The 13,191-nt window shown below is 52.4% G+C and overlaps 1 long non-coding RNA gene across 1 annotated transcript; it reads left to right on the top strand.

The window, feature by feature from the left end:
* Positions 1 to 7,676: 7,676 nt before the first annotated feature.
* LOC135408956 (uncharacterized) lies at positions 7,677 to 10,738 on the top strand. Its single transcript, XR_010427953.1, has 2 exons — positions 7,677 to 8,542; positions 9,140 to 10,738. It is a non-coding gene; the product is annotated as an uncharacterized LOC135408956 (long non-coding RNA).
* Positions 10,739 to 13,191: the final 2,453 nt, after the last annotated feature.

Raw genomic sequence — 13,191 nt, 5'->3', positions numbered from 1 at the left:
TTAAACTTATCTGAAAAAGGGTGGGATTTTGTGAAACTATAAAATGTATAAAATTTAAAGCCAAGGGGTCTTTTTCTCCCCAGGAGCTCGGTGTTAGATGAGACCCAGCATGTGCTGAATAAACCTTTCCTTGCTCTTAAAGTTCCTTTGTTTCACAGTTAATTGAATCTTTCTAAATTAAATAATGAGAAATTTCTCACAGGTGTGGGACGGGGAAGAAGGGGGGGGTTTGAACTCCCAGACTGAGTGGGAAGGGGCTGAAACCCTGAAACCAAGCAGGGTGGGGGAGGGGGGACACCCCAAAATGAGCTGGGGATTGTGGGGATGATGGGAAAGGGGTGGGAGAGGGAGGAAAAGGAGTGGGACAGCTGACAGAGGCATCCCATGGGGATCCTTTAGTAGGATGCTCTGCCTGGAATGGGGTGAATGAATTCCAACAAGGCCCTGTTTGCAAAGCCCCCAGTGGGAAATGAAGAAGGGGGGTTACACTGCTTTTGGGGTTGAACAAAGCTGAAACCAGCCTGACTCATCAATACCAAAGGGAAACATCCTGAAAGGGAGGGGAAGATGTGGCAGAGTTGGGAAAATCCCTGGAGAAAGGAACAAATGACACCACAAATGACTTCTCCAAAGCTGCTGAGCTGGCACAGCCTGGACTGACAGCCCAGCACCTTATACTAGGAGCCCCCCCTGCAGTCCCCCTTTCCCCCAGAACCTGGCCATAGCAACCCAATACACCAGGTTAAGTACAGCTGGCCTGTCCACCTTGGTCAAGATGGTCTGTGACACGTCATGTAAAATTCCTCTACTGTCTGTACCTACAATCCATCCCTGATGTCCTGTGGAACTTTATTGGTGACTGAGATGATACAACACCACATGCTTGAGCAGCAAACATCTGTCCAATGTCTGCAGGAGGAAAGAGTGCCCTGGAAGCAGGGCCTGGGGAGTCTTCTCCTGCCTCCAACTGGAGACACCCAGGGCCCTCAAAAGCTCAGAATTGCCATAGTACCACTTCCCACATGCTCCAAGGGGAAAAGCCATAAAAACAATGTCTGTGGCATTCGTTAGTTCCTGAATTTGTTCTTGAGGATGTTCATATTTCATCACCTTTTCTGTCGTGGCCTCTTTGAGGATGTTTTGGTGTATTCGTGTCTCACAGTGACATCCCCTCCATGGCCAAGGCCGAGCCCATCAGACATGGCACTGACACCTTGGGGATAAGGTACTACTGAAGGTATTGAAGGTCTTTAAGAAGGAAAAAGTTCTTGAGCAGCTGTCCAAAGAAGAGCAGAGGGAGAATATGTAAGGGAAACAGCTCTGCAGACCAGGGTTTACATAATTTCTATGGAATTATGAGAGGAATTCTGTACCTTGACAAAGCCACTCTGTGATGTTATCTGAGCAGCAGATTATGGATGTTGTTGGATGCCTCAAATAGCATCCTTCTTTGGCTCAGCTCAAATGGCACAAGCAGTTCCTGACCAAAACAGCCAAGCCTAAGGAGGTTATTCCTGTCAGAGACTCTGAAGTTAGGCAAAAATTCACCAGATGTGCAGGGCACAGTATGTTCAGGCCAACATCCTGCCAAATCCAACTCCCATCCCCAGCCTGTCTCAGTCCTGGCAGCAGAGTCCTGCTCTGCCCAGAGCGTCCCAGGCTGGTGGCAAATGGAACACCCAGCAGGGCCTGACTGGAATGATTGTGCCCTTGCTTTGCTTCCAGATAGGCCGGACACGGAATTGGCTCTTCTGTACATATGTTTTATATGTTATTGTTTTGTTGTCCTTCTGTAAATATATTTCATACATTATTGTTGTTATATAGGCCCTGACAATGTAAATACATTTTATACACTGTTGTGTATAAAGATTCTTACAATGTAAAAACATTCTGTAGTTCATTCGTTTTGCTGCTTTTCTGTAAATAAATAGTCTTTGTTTTTCACACCCCAGCTCTCTTTCCATTTGCTTTGTGCACATGTAGCATTTGCAGAGTTGTGCTTTCTACTTGGTCCGGGTTCCTGGGGCTGGAGGTGTCTGGGGGTGCTGGCACAGCCCCCCGGGGGTGGGGGAGGATCTGTGCACAGGGGGGTCCCACTTGGGAAGGTCCCGGCACTGGGCAATGCTGGTGGCACTGGGCAATGCTGGTGTCCCTGGGCTGGGGCAGAGCAGTGTCCCCAAGAGCAAAGCTGTCCCCAGCAGACAGGGAGTCTGACATGAGCAGCCCCTGCAGTGCTGCCCCCAAAGCAGACAGGAAATCTCCTGCTCCCCTTCCTGCTGGAGCCAAAGGGACTCCTGGGATGACAGCTGGGATCAGGCCACAGAGATGCAAAATCCCAATTGATGCCCCGGAGGCCATGAGAGCCTTGGGAATTACTGGAATCAGGATGTGTGGAGAAGGTTTTGGAGCTGGAGGGGCTGATGTTTAAGCCTTTAAAGCTCCAAGCACTCCGGGCTTTGCTTCCCATCCCCATGGCATTACCCTGGGCCGTTGAAGAGCCCAAAGCCAAGTGAATGGTCCTTGCCCTGCCCGGATTCCTGCAGCTGGCAGCAGGCACTGGCCCATGTCCTCCCACTTAGGGTGACACGTTGAGGGGGCAGCTCAGGCTGCGGTGGGGAGGACCCAGGGAGCTTTGGTGTGAGGGTGCTGGTGCCAGGGTGCCAAGGTCCCCATGGGTGCAGGTGCCTCGAGGTGAGTGCAGGATGTGGGAGCTGTGGGTGCTGCAGAGAGTCCTGGGGAATGTGATGCTGAGAGGTGCAGGGGTGTGGGATCAACGACAGATCAATCAACATATTTACTCCCTGTTGGTCCAAAACCAAGGAATGCAGACAAGGTGCTTCCCTCCACTTTCCCCTGCTCAGGCTCCATAGCCTTTCCCCCATCCCGCAGCCCTGCAGATCTGCTGATCCCACACCCAGGGCCCTGCACCTCCCACTGCTCCAGCACCACAACCCTCTTTCTCTCAGGCTTTCACTCCACCCCCACCTTGTTACTTTACCCAGATCTCCCACAAGGAGTTTGAAGCTTCATCGATAAGTTTTTATGAAATACTCTGTGCTCCACCTCCAGTCAGACACTCATTAATCCCTTTTCTGCTCCTTGGGGTCTCATGTAAGAGACTTGGTCCACAGCAAAGCTCCCACTGGTGCAGCTCCAAGGACTGCACAAGGACAAAATCAGCAGAAAATCAGCCCTGGAGAGCAGAGGCTTTGACACCTGCTGGTATTTCCAGCCAAGAGCTAGTGAGAGGTTTTGGGAGAGTGGGGAGCAGGTGAAGGTGGATGCTGAGTCTGGGCAGGAGGACACTAAAAGGACCTTGTGAGAGAGCTATGTAACAGAGCACAGAGTTGTCTCTGAGCCAAGGGAGAAGTTGCCCTGTTCCACACCAAGACAGGCCCTCTCACAGTCCTAGAAAGCACTGAGTGTATTAACTCTATCCTTGAGGAGGTGGCAAAGGAAAAAGCAAAGGACTTCTGCACACCTCTATCTTTCCCTGCCCTGCTCCTACACTCCCACCACCATGCTATACCTGCTGGAGAGCCTGGAGATGCCCCATGAGCTGCCTTGAGGGAAACACCAGGATCTGGCAGCAATTTGTTCTGCTTCCCCTTCCCAAAACTAAACCAGCTCCTTCCTTTCCCATCCCATGAAACAATCAAGTTTAAAATCTCTGTTGACAGGAGGAAAAGTACCAGCAAAACCTCAACTCTGGACATGAGGAAAGCAGACTTCAGGCTGCTCAGGGAATTAGGAAGTAAGGTCTCCTGGGAAAATGGTTTTGTGGGTGCCGGGGGCCATCAGTGCTGGTCACTTTTCAAACATTATCTCCTGAAGGCACTGGAGCAGCAATTCCCAAACATCAGAAGTCAAGCAGGTGAGACAGAAGGCGGCTTGGCTGAGCAGGGATCTTCTCTTGGAGATAAGGCAAAAAAGGAAGGTGCGTGCCCAGTGGAAGCAAAGTCAAGTGACATGGGAAGAATTCAGAGATGCTGCTTGTCACTGTAGGGAGAAAGTTTGTGTGGCCAAAGCTCAACTGGAGCTGATAGCTGCCAGAAAAGTGGGGGACAATAGAAGAGTTTTTTTCAAATACGTTAACGGCAATAGGCAGCATAGAAATATCATCTGCTCATTCCAGGATGGGGATGGTCACCTCCCAAATAGGGACACAGACAAAGCAGATGTGTTTAACACTTTATTTGCCTCTGTCTTCAATAGGGATGACAGACCAAGGGGGTTTCAGTGCCCTGAGCTGCAGGGCCACGATTAGCAAGAATGATCAACTCCCAGTCAACCCTGAACTTGTGCAGGATCTGCTGCTCCAGCTGGATCCCTACAAATCTCTTGGGCCTGATGCGACTCATCTGAGAGTCCTCAAAGAGCTGCTGATGTCATCACAAAACCTCTCTCGATGATTTTTGAGTGGTCTTGGGAATCCAGGGAGGTCCCAGCTGACTGGAAGATGGTGAAAATTGTCCCGATTTTCAAGAAGGGCAAGAAGGAGGACCCTGGAAATTACAACCCTGTCAGTCTCACTTCAGTGCCTGGTGAAGTTATGGAGAAGATTATTCTGGGAGGTGTTGAAAAACACCTGAAAGACAATGCTCACAGCCAGCAGGGCTTCAGGAGAGGAAAGTCCTGCTTATCAAACCTGATTTCCTTTTATGACAAGGTGACCCACCTGGCTGATGAACGGAAGCCAGTTGATGTGATCTTTTTGGATTTCAGTAAAGCTTTTGATCCTGTCTCTCCCAGGATCCTTCTGGACAAACTCTTCATCCCACAGCTGGATAAACACATCCTGTGGAGGGTGATCAATTGGCTCACAGCTTGGGCACAGAGGGTGACAGTGACTGGGGTGACATCAGACTGGTGACCTGTCACTAGTGGGGTTCCACAGGGCTCCATCTTGGGGCCTGTGCTCTTCAACATCTTCATCAATGACTTGGACACAGGACTGGAAGTGACACTGAGCACGTTTTCAGGTGACCCAAAACTGAGGGCAGGGAGGCTCTGTAGAGAGATCTCGACAGAACAGAGTGCTGATAGGAAGTTCAACAAGGGGAAGTGCCAGATTCTGCCTCCAGGATGGGGCAACCCTGGATATACAGACAGATTGGAGAATGAGATGCTGGAAAGCAGCGCCAGGAAGGGCCCTGGGGATCCTGGTGGGTGGCCAGTTGGCCCTGAGTCAGCAGTGCCCTGGCAGCCAGGAGGGCCAACCCTGTCCCGGGGGGCATCGGGCCCAGCATCACCAGCCGGGCCAGGGAGGGGATCGTCCTGCTCTGCTCTGTCCAGGAGTGGCCTCAGTTTTGGGCACCGCAGTATAAGGAAGATAATGAGCCATTAGGGAGTGTCCAAAGGAGGGCAACGAAGATGGGGAAGGGCCTTGAGGGGAAGCCGTGTGAGGACACTGAGGACACTTGGTGTGTTCAGATGGAGGAGACTGAGGGGAGACCTCATTGCAGTGACAACTTCCTTGAGAGGGACAGAGGAAGGGCAGGCACTGATCTTTTCTCTGCAGAGATCAGTGAAAGGACCTGAGGGAAGGGCCTGAAGTTCTGCTAGGGGAGGTTTAGGCTGCGTATTAGAAAATGGTTCTTCCTCCAGACGGTGGCTGGGCACTGAACAGGCTCCCCAGGGCACTGGGCACAGCACCAAGGCTGACAGAGCTCAAGGAATTTTTGGATGACATTCTGGGGCACATGGTGTGACTCTTGGGGATGGTCCTGTGCAGGGCTAAGGGTTAGGGTTAGGATTACCTTGTGGGAGTCTTCCAACTCAGCATATTCTGTGATTCTGTGTTTCCCCAACCATGTGTCAGCACAAATCCAAAACACAGCCCTGTAGCAGCCACTGTGAAGAAAATTACCTATACCCAGCTGAAACCATCACATCCATTAAGGGCTTTCACAGCCACATTCCACAGTCCATCTGCCACCTGTAAACCAGTGACTCTGAGTTCCTGCTTCCTCAGCCTCAGGGATGGCCTTGTCTACTCATTCCCTCCATTCACCGATGGCCTCAGTGGGGTTTGCTGACATCCTCAGGAACTTGGAGGTTTCCGGATGAATTTTACTTCTCCAGCTGCTTGTTCAGAATTCAGATCTTCAGTTCAGGAATTCAGGGCCAGAGGGCTCATTAACATTCAAAACATCCTAACAAGACAAGCTCCTGGGTATTATTTACTTCTAAATCTTCAATTCTTTTGTGGTTAATTGGATAGATTTCAGAAGTGTCTTCAAAATGAGTATATTATATTGAAAAAGCAATGAAGAAAGATTTTTTGTGCTATTTCCTTTTTTCCTCTTTATCTATTGATATCAGCAATGTCCAATTGATATCAATCCCGAGCACCTCCTAATTCAGCCTGAATAGATAAGAAAATCAAGACCTTTTATGTCTGACAATCAATCACATTTTGTCCCTACCTCTCAACTCAGCATTTCTCTCATCAAACCCCTGGGACTCAAAGCAGCCTTTTGCAAATCTGAGCTTCCCCCACTCAAGGCTGGACCTGCAGGTTTCAGCTCCTTGGCACCAACTCCCACCTGCTTTACTTGGAGAAGGAGCTTCAGGAAACACAGAGGGATGTTAATTTATTGTCAGCAAACAAAACTAAAGGAAGGCAAAGCTCAATAAAAAACAAAAGTCCTTCCTCTGCTGTATATTAAGTCCACATTGCCTCCATTGAAGTCCACTTCACACAGTAGGTAGTCTTAGACCAATGGCAAACACCTTCTTGTGTCAAGCACAGATCCCAAGGTCATCCCAAAACATTCCCTGTTCCTGATTCTGTCCATTCTCTTTGCACACAGCAAGTCACACGCTGAAGTCACAAGTTAACTTGATACACAGAGGGAGGAAAGAGAGAAAATGAGTGAAATGCTCTATTTTGCAGCACTAAATCTGCACTAATCCCAATAGTCTGAAGTTACAGGAACTTTGCCAAACATCCACTGCAGCATCTGTTCACTGGGTAAAAATCTGTCTGCACGGCCAGGCTCAAGGAGTGGTGTGGAATGAAGTTACGTCCTTGGTGTTCCCAGGGCTCAGGGCTGGGGTCAGCTCAGTTAAATATCTTTCTTAATGATGTGGACAAGGGGATCAAGTGCACCCTCAGTCAGTTTGCAGCTGGGACCAGGTTGGGTGGGAGTGTTGATGTGCTGGAATGTGGCGTATTAATATAATACGTAAATGAATTACACGGACCCGGCTAGCTTGGTTGGGGGTTCAGCACCAAATCCTTTTTATTCAAATCACACAGCACCTTATACACATGGGTTTAAAGTAACACGTGACTCCCTTGACCAATCACCACGGGGTAGCTCACTCACCAGAACTGAGGCAACAGGGATCATACAGGAATCATACTGGGACCAAAATGAGGGCTACTGGGAGCAACTGGGAGCATGCTGGAGGCCATATGGGATATACTGGGAGTGTCTGGGAGTCAGTGGGATCATACTGGTGGAAACTGAATCCTTCCTGGGGTAACTGGGAGTGACTGGGAATGACTACAACCATGCTGAGGGCAACTGGGGTACACTGGGATTGTCTGTAACCATGGTGGGGATGACTGAGACCACTCTAGGGGCAACTGAGACCATGCAGGCAGCAACTGAGAGCAACTGTGAGTGACTGGATCTACAGTGGGGCAACTGGGATTCACTGGGACCATACTTGGATTGGCTGGGATGATACTGGGATCAGACTGGGATCACAGTGGGAGCAACTTGGCCCATGCTGAGGGCAACTGGGATCATATTGGGAGCAACTGGGAGCATACTGAGGGTAACTGGGGTCATACTGGGGTCATACTGGGAGTGACTAGGAGCATGTTGGGGGCAGCTGGGACAGGGAATGTCGAGGGACAGGGAATGGCCCTGGGACATGGAACAGTTCAGGGATAGGTAATGGCCCTGGGATATGGAATGGCCCCAGGACACGGAACAGCTGAGGAACATGGAATGGCTGGTTCCTGCCCTGGATCCCACGGCCAGGAATGCTCGTTTTGCCCCTCGTGGGCAGCGAGGGGTGCTGGAGGGTCCCTGTGAACCCCCTGCCCCCAAATCACTCCTGGCACCGCTCCGGGGCTCTGTCACCGATCGGTTGCTGCCCTGGGGCAGAGGGCTTGTTGCAGAGTTCGGGATTAAACCCAACAAACTCGGGCGGGGGGGCAGCCCTGGACACCAGGGCTTTGCTGCCACGGCTCTGCAGGGGCTTCCCACGGGGTCACGGCCTCCTTTGGGCAGCCCCCGCTCCGGCGTGGGCTCCTCCCCGGGCTGCAGGGGGGACTCTGCTCCATCCCGAACTCATCCACAGGTCACAGGCCCTTCAGCTCAGGTTCTCACGGAGCTCCAGCCGGTTCAGTGCAGCGGCGCTGCCCCGGTGTCCCGCCAGGCCGGGCACCTCGCCAGGGCTGTGACTCCTAAAGCAGCGGCTCCGGGCACCTCGCCAGGGCTGTGACTCCTGAAACAGCGGCTCCGGGCACATCGCCGGGGCTGTTTCTCGTAAAGCGCGTGGCTTTGAGGAAAGGGAGGTGGGATCTCGTTCAAAGTGCAAGGGGCGGGCGGGCACTCGCTGAGGCGGCGGCGGAGCTCGGACGCGGCCCCGGCGCGGTGGGACCCGCTCGGCCCTGCCGGGGCTCGGGGAGGCGCCGCGGGGAGCGGGCTCTGGCGGGCTCGGACCCCCGGGTCCCCTCCCCCGGGGCCGCTGAGGGAGCGGTTGCCCACGGGCTCCTCCTCCCCGCTGAGCCCCCGGCGGGCTCGGAAGCAGCCGCTGCCGCAGCAGCGCTGCCTCGTCCGGTTCCTCTCGGGAGGAGAGATGTGGCTGCCCTACAGCAGGGCAGCGTTCCCGGCCAGCCAGGAGCGAGCTTAGAGCCACCTGGGCTGGAGGGAGGTGTTCCTGGGCTGCAAAGTGCCTGGGCAGGGGCTGCCGGGCACAATCCTGAGCACCCTCGGGGCTGCTGGTTCCTCCTCCTTGGGAGGCTGAGCCCGTTCTGCAGCTGCCCTGGGCCAGGAGCTTCCAGGCGATGGCACTTACATGTCACGACAGGGACACGACCGGGAGCTGGTCCGCAGCAGCTGTAGAGTCAGAGGGGCCGGGCCGGGTCCTGAGCTCCCCCTTGTCTCCCCAGGTGCTGCCGCAGCGTCAGCGGGAGCAGGGACAGGGCAGGACTGAGCTGGCATCGCCCTCCTGAGCCCGGGTGTCCCACAGGGCCGGGTCCAGCTGTGCTCTCTCTTCACGGCCCATTCCATCTGCCCTGACAGTGGGGGTAAACTGCAGCCAAGGCTGAGCTGAACGAGGCTTTGTCACCACTTCTGATGCCTTGGGCACAAGATCTGGTGTGTCGTGGGCAGGGAGATGGCACTTGTTACCCTGTAGTGAGTCAAGGGGAGGAGAGTGAATTCTGCTCCGTTGATGGGATTGCAGAGGATCCCTTGGGTTCCCAGGCCGGATGGACCAAGGTGGTGGTTGTGGGCCAGACTGGGGGAGTGGGGGCTGGGCTGGACCAGGACGAAGCAAGTTTGGATTTGAGCTTAGTTCTCTCTTCCCAAGATTGCTGTGCCATATCCAGAGAGAATTTGTGAGGGGGAAGGAGGATGTGAGCCTAAGAGGAGAAATAATAGGCAGCTTCCTCTCCACATCCCACTCTGTCTCCCCAGAGCCTGCCCCTCCATCCCAGCCTGTGGGTCCCACTTTGGGGTCCAATGACCCCCCCCCAGGTGTCTCCTTGCAGGGACACCTCAGGTCAGGGCTGAATTACTCTTTTATTTTCAGATAAAAAGTAGAAATTCCTGTTGACTGGTTGGATTCCCTCTCTTTTGGTCACTACAGAAAAGACCCTTTGAATAATTCCCACGTGCACTTGTGGATTCATTTCCCTTCCCTGGGCAGCCAAAAAAAAAAAAGGCCACAACTCTAGTGGCATGTAATAGTTTTGAACTGCTCTTTAGGACACAAAAGTCCTTTTTTCCCCCAAACCCTGTGCCTTTGGGAGTATTTTCCATGGTAGGATCCTCTGTTATTCCCCAGCGGATCTGTTTTCTCCTCATTTTCCAACTCCACCTGTTTTTCACTCCAAAATGCCCTAAACTGTAGCCTGGGTGTCAGAGACTGAAATGGTTAATTATTTATGTATTCTAGGAGACTTTTGCAGGCTTTTGACTTGCATGATACCTCTGATGAGCAATTGGGCCCCTCCCTCCATTGCTGAGGGTGTGAAGCCCTGAAAAGGCAAGAGCTGAGCTTTCAGGCTTTTGACTGTTGATACATCTGCTGAGCAATCAGGCCCCTCCCTCCCTCTGCTAATCTTGAAAGGCGGGAACCAGGCGAGACACAAAAAACTCAGCACACAGACCTAGGAGATGTTGGAGGCTCGAGGCACGGCCCGTGACACTAACCATGGATATAATAACCCATAACTTCTTGGAGTATGGGGGCTTCCCTCCTTCACTCCCAGCAGATCAAGGCCACCACTTCAACTGACAGACATGGAAGCATCGCTGGACCCCGTGGGCGGTGACTATATACATCTGTCCACTCTCAGCTTTTCTTTCCCTTATTCTCCCTTGCTCTTATCCTGCCTTTCTCTCCCCTATGCATTTTCTTCCCCCCCACAAAGGTTATCTCTGTGTCACATTGTTGTACAACAGCTGTTGTATGCTAGCAAACTGCTAGCATGCCTGTTGATACAGAATTGTTAAAATAAACCTTGCCAGTATATGTTTTCAGACACCAATTATTTAGTGTCGTTTCACTCTAATCCACCCCAAGGGAATTATTGATAAAAACCTGAGTTACCCCCTCTCCCCTTTTCCTGGGGCAGGTCGTAACACTGGGGCAGGAGGAATTTGGGGGTTGGGGACAGTAAAAAACTGCTGCATCACTTAAACCTTACTCAAAAATCAAGTGTTTGGGTGGGAAAAATGATCCTTTTGGTTCTTACATTGCAAACACAGGCAGAGGGTTCTTACCTGGAGAATATTTCGCTATGGAGCAAATGCCGGGTGCAGGGGCTGGTAATAATTTGAATTTGTTGATGTCAGGGTTTAGAGAGAGTTTTAATAAATGTGGAAACTCTTTGCAGCTGCCAGTGACCCACCAGCAGCATCCACATGCTGTGTCAGTGGATTCTTGTCCTGTTTCTTTGGGTTTTTTGCTTATAAATATTCCCCAAATCACTCTTGTAGGATCAGTTTTGCTTTGCTGAACCTATTAATTTTTAACTTTGTCTTGGGGAAAGGTAGAGCAGGAAAAGAATTTAGGAAAAACAGTGAACCAGGAGAGAAAATATGTCCAATGTGGGAGGTTGGAGCAGTGGTAACGGGAGCAAGCACAGGCTGGGACAGGAAACAGTGAACAGAAACGAGCCTTGGGGAAAGGAGCAGGGTTAGAAAAAGGCTCTGACTGCCTGGGGGGTAGTCTCAGGAATTATCAGCTTTTTGTGGTTTGATATTTTGACCATGGGAGCATCCTGGCAAAGCCCCAGGACGGAGCAGGACCTGCCCAGGCCTCGGGACCTGGGGCTGTTGTCCCAGATCAGCTCGTGGCAGGAGGAGCTGAGGGTGCCCCTGTCCCCTCTGTGCCCCCCCAGGGGTGGCAGAAGCCCCTTTGGGAGGCAGGTTCAGAGGCACCATCCCCTGTCCCAGGGGCTCCACGGTCTGCCCTGCACAGAGTGGGCACACAGGGGGTGGGCTCAGGGCCGTCCAGCACCTTGTGGGGTGACCTGGGGGGTCTGGAGTGGGGACTGGGGCTGAAAACACCTCACAGTTGTACAAGTCCTTGAGACAACACCTTCCCAGGGCACACAGAGCCGGCAGGAGCCAAGGCTGAGTTGGAAAAACAAAGCGAGTCCTGGTTCTTTGAAGGCTGAAATCACCTAAACCTGGCCAAGGGGAAATGGTGCTTGAATGTCCTGGGAGGAAACTACCCCAAATCAGGCACTTGCCTCTCTCCAGTTCCCAGCCTGAGCAGGAACTCGCTTGGTTTGCACAGGGGAAGACTCAGCTGCTGCGATGGAGCTGCTGCAGGGGAGGGCAGAGGAAGAGACCAGTAAGAACCAGTTCTTGTTTCAAAGCCGGGGTTGAGTTTAGGTGTTGCGGGCAGCTAAAATTAGCTCAGAGAGCTGGGGGGAGGAGGAAGTAAGGAAGGTTAAAGGCGTTTGCAAGCTGTGGGTCTGGGGCATGGTGCCCATCCCATGGTGAAGGGGGGGATGCAGCCCCAAAATTCCTTGAAGGCTGATGACAGCACTGGGATGCCCACCCCAGCTGAGCCTGGAGCCCAACTCACCTTCCTGAAGGTCCTGGCCCAGCAGCTCCTGCAGGGCTGGGACAGAACAAAGCCCCAGCAAGTGCCTCTGACACACAGCCCCCGGCCTGAGCTCACAGAAACCAACAGTGCCCTCGCTGGGCAGCTCCTGGTGGCAACTGGTGTCTGAGTCTCTGGGTTCCAATGACCAGAGCAGGGCAGAATAAGCAGGGCAGAAGCCATTGCTGCTCACCATGCCCTGGAGTCCCTGCTCAGATCGAGGAGATTACAAGGAACAGTGTTCAGGTGTTATCCAAAGGCAATTTTGAACTATTTCCCTCACTTGAAACACAAAAAAAAAGAGTGGGAACAATTTTCCCTCTTTTGATGCTCTCAGCTCTTGCACCCAGTAGAGTGTGCTGTCGGCCTCCCTGTTACTCACCCTAACAGGGCAACTGGGAGCTCAGCTCCATCCAGATACCCTGAAACTCCAGTTGGGCTTCAGGAGCTCCATCTACATTCCAGAACTTCCATGTCAGCTCAGGCTTGGCCTTGGTTTCCTGTCTGAGCTGTGTTAAAAGTATTCCGGCCTCAAGCTCCATTCCAGCCATCTCATTGACCCTCACCCATGGACTGTCTGTGTGAAGAACAGCTGGGGAAGCTCATCATCCCTCCCCTGTCCTGGAGGACTTCATCAACATCAACACATTTGGAAAGAACAGCAGCAGCCTCCAAATTCCTGGCACACAGGAAGGGCAGAGCTCTGCTGGAGTGCAGAAACCACAGTGGGATCGAGGCTCTGGTTCTGAACCCAGGGCCCAGCTGTGCTGCTGCTGGAAAGGCTCATTCACTTAAAATCCACGATTTCCAGGACACTGCCCTGAGACTTTGTGTAGAGCTCGCTGGGTAATTCAGTTGCACTTTGGCTGCTGCAGAACC

The sequence above is a fragment of the Pseudopipra pipra genome, unplaced genomic scaffold, assembly GCF_036250125.1.
Source record: "Pseudopipra pipra isolate bDixPip1 unplaced genomic scaffold, bDixPip1.hap1 HAP1_SCAFFOLD_93, whole genome shotgun sequence".
NCBI lineage: Eukaryota > Metazoa > Chordata > Aves > Passeriformes > Pipridae > Pseudopipra > Pseudopipra pipra.
Note: the sequence above shows the minus strand (reverse complement) of the source record. Positions and strands in the feature narration are given on the sequence as shown.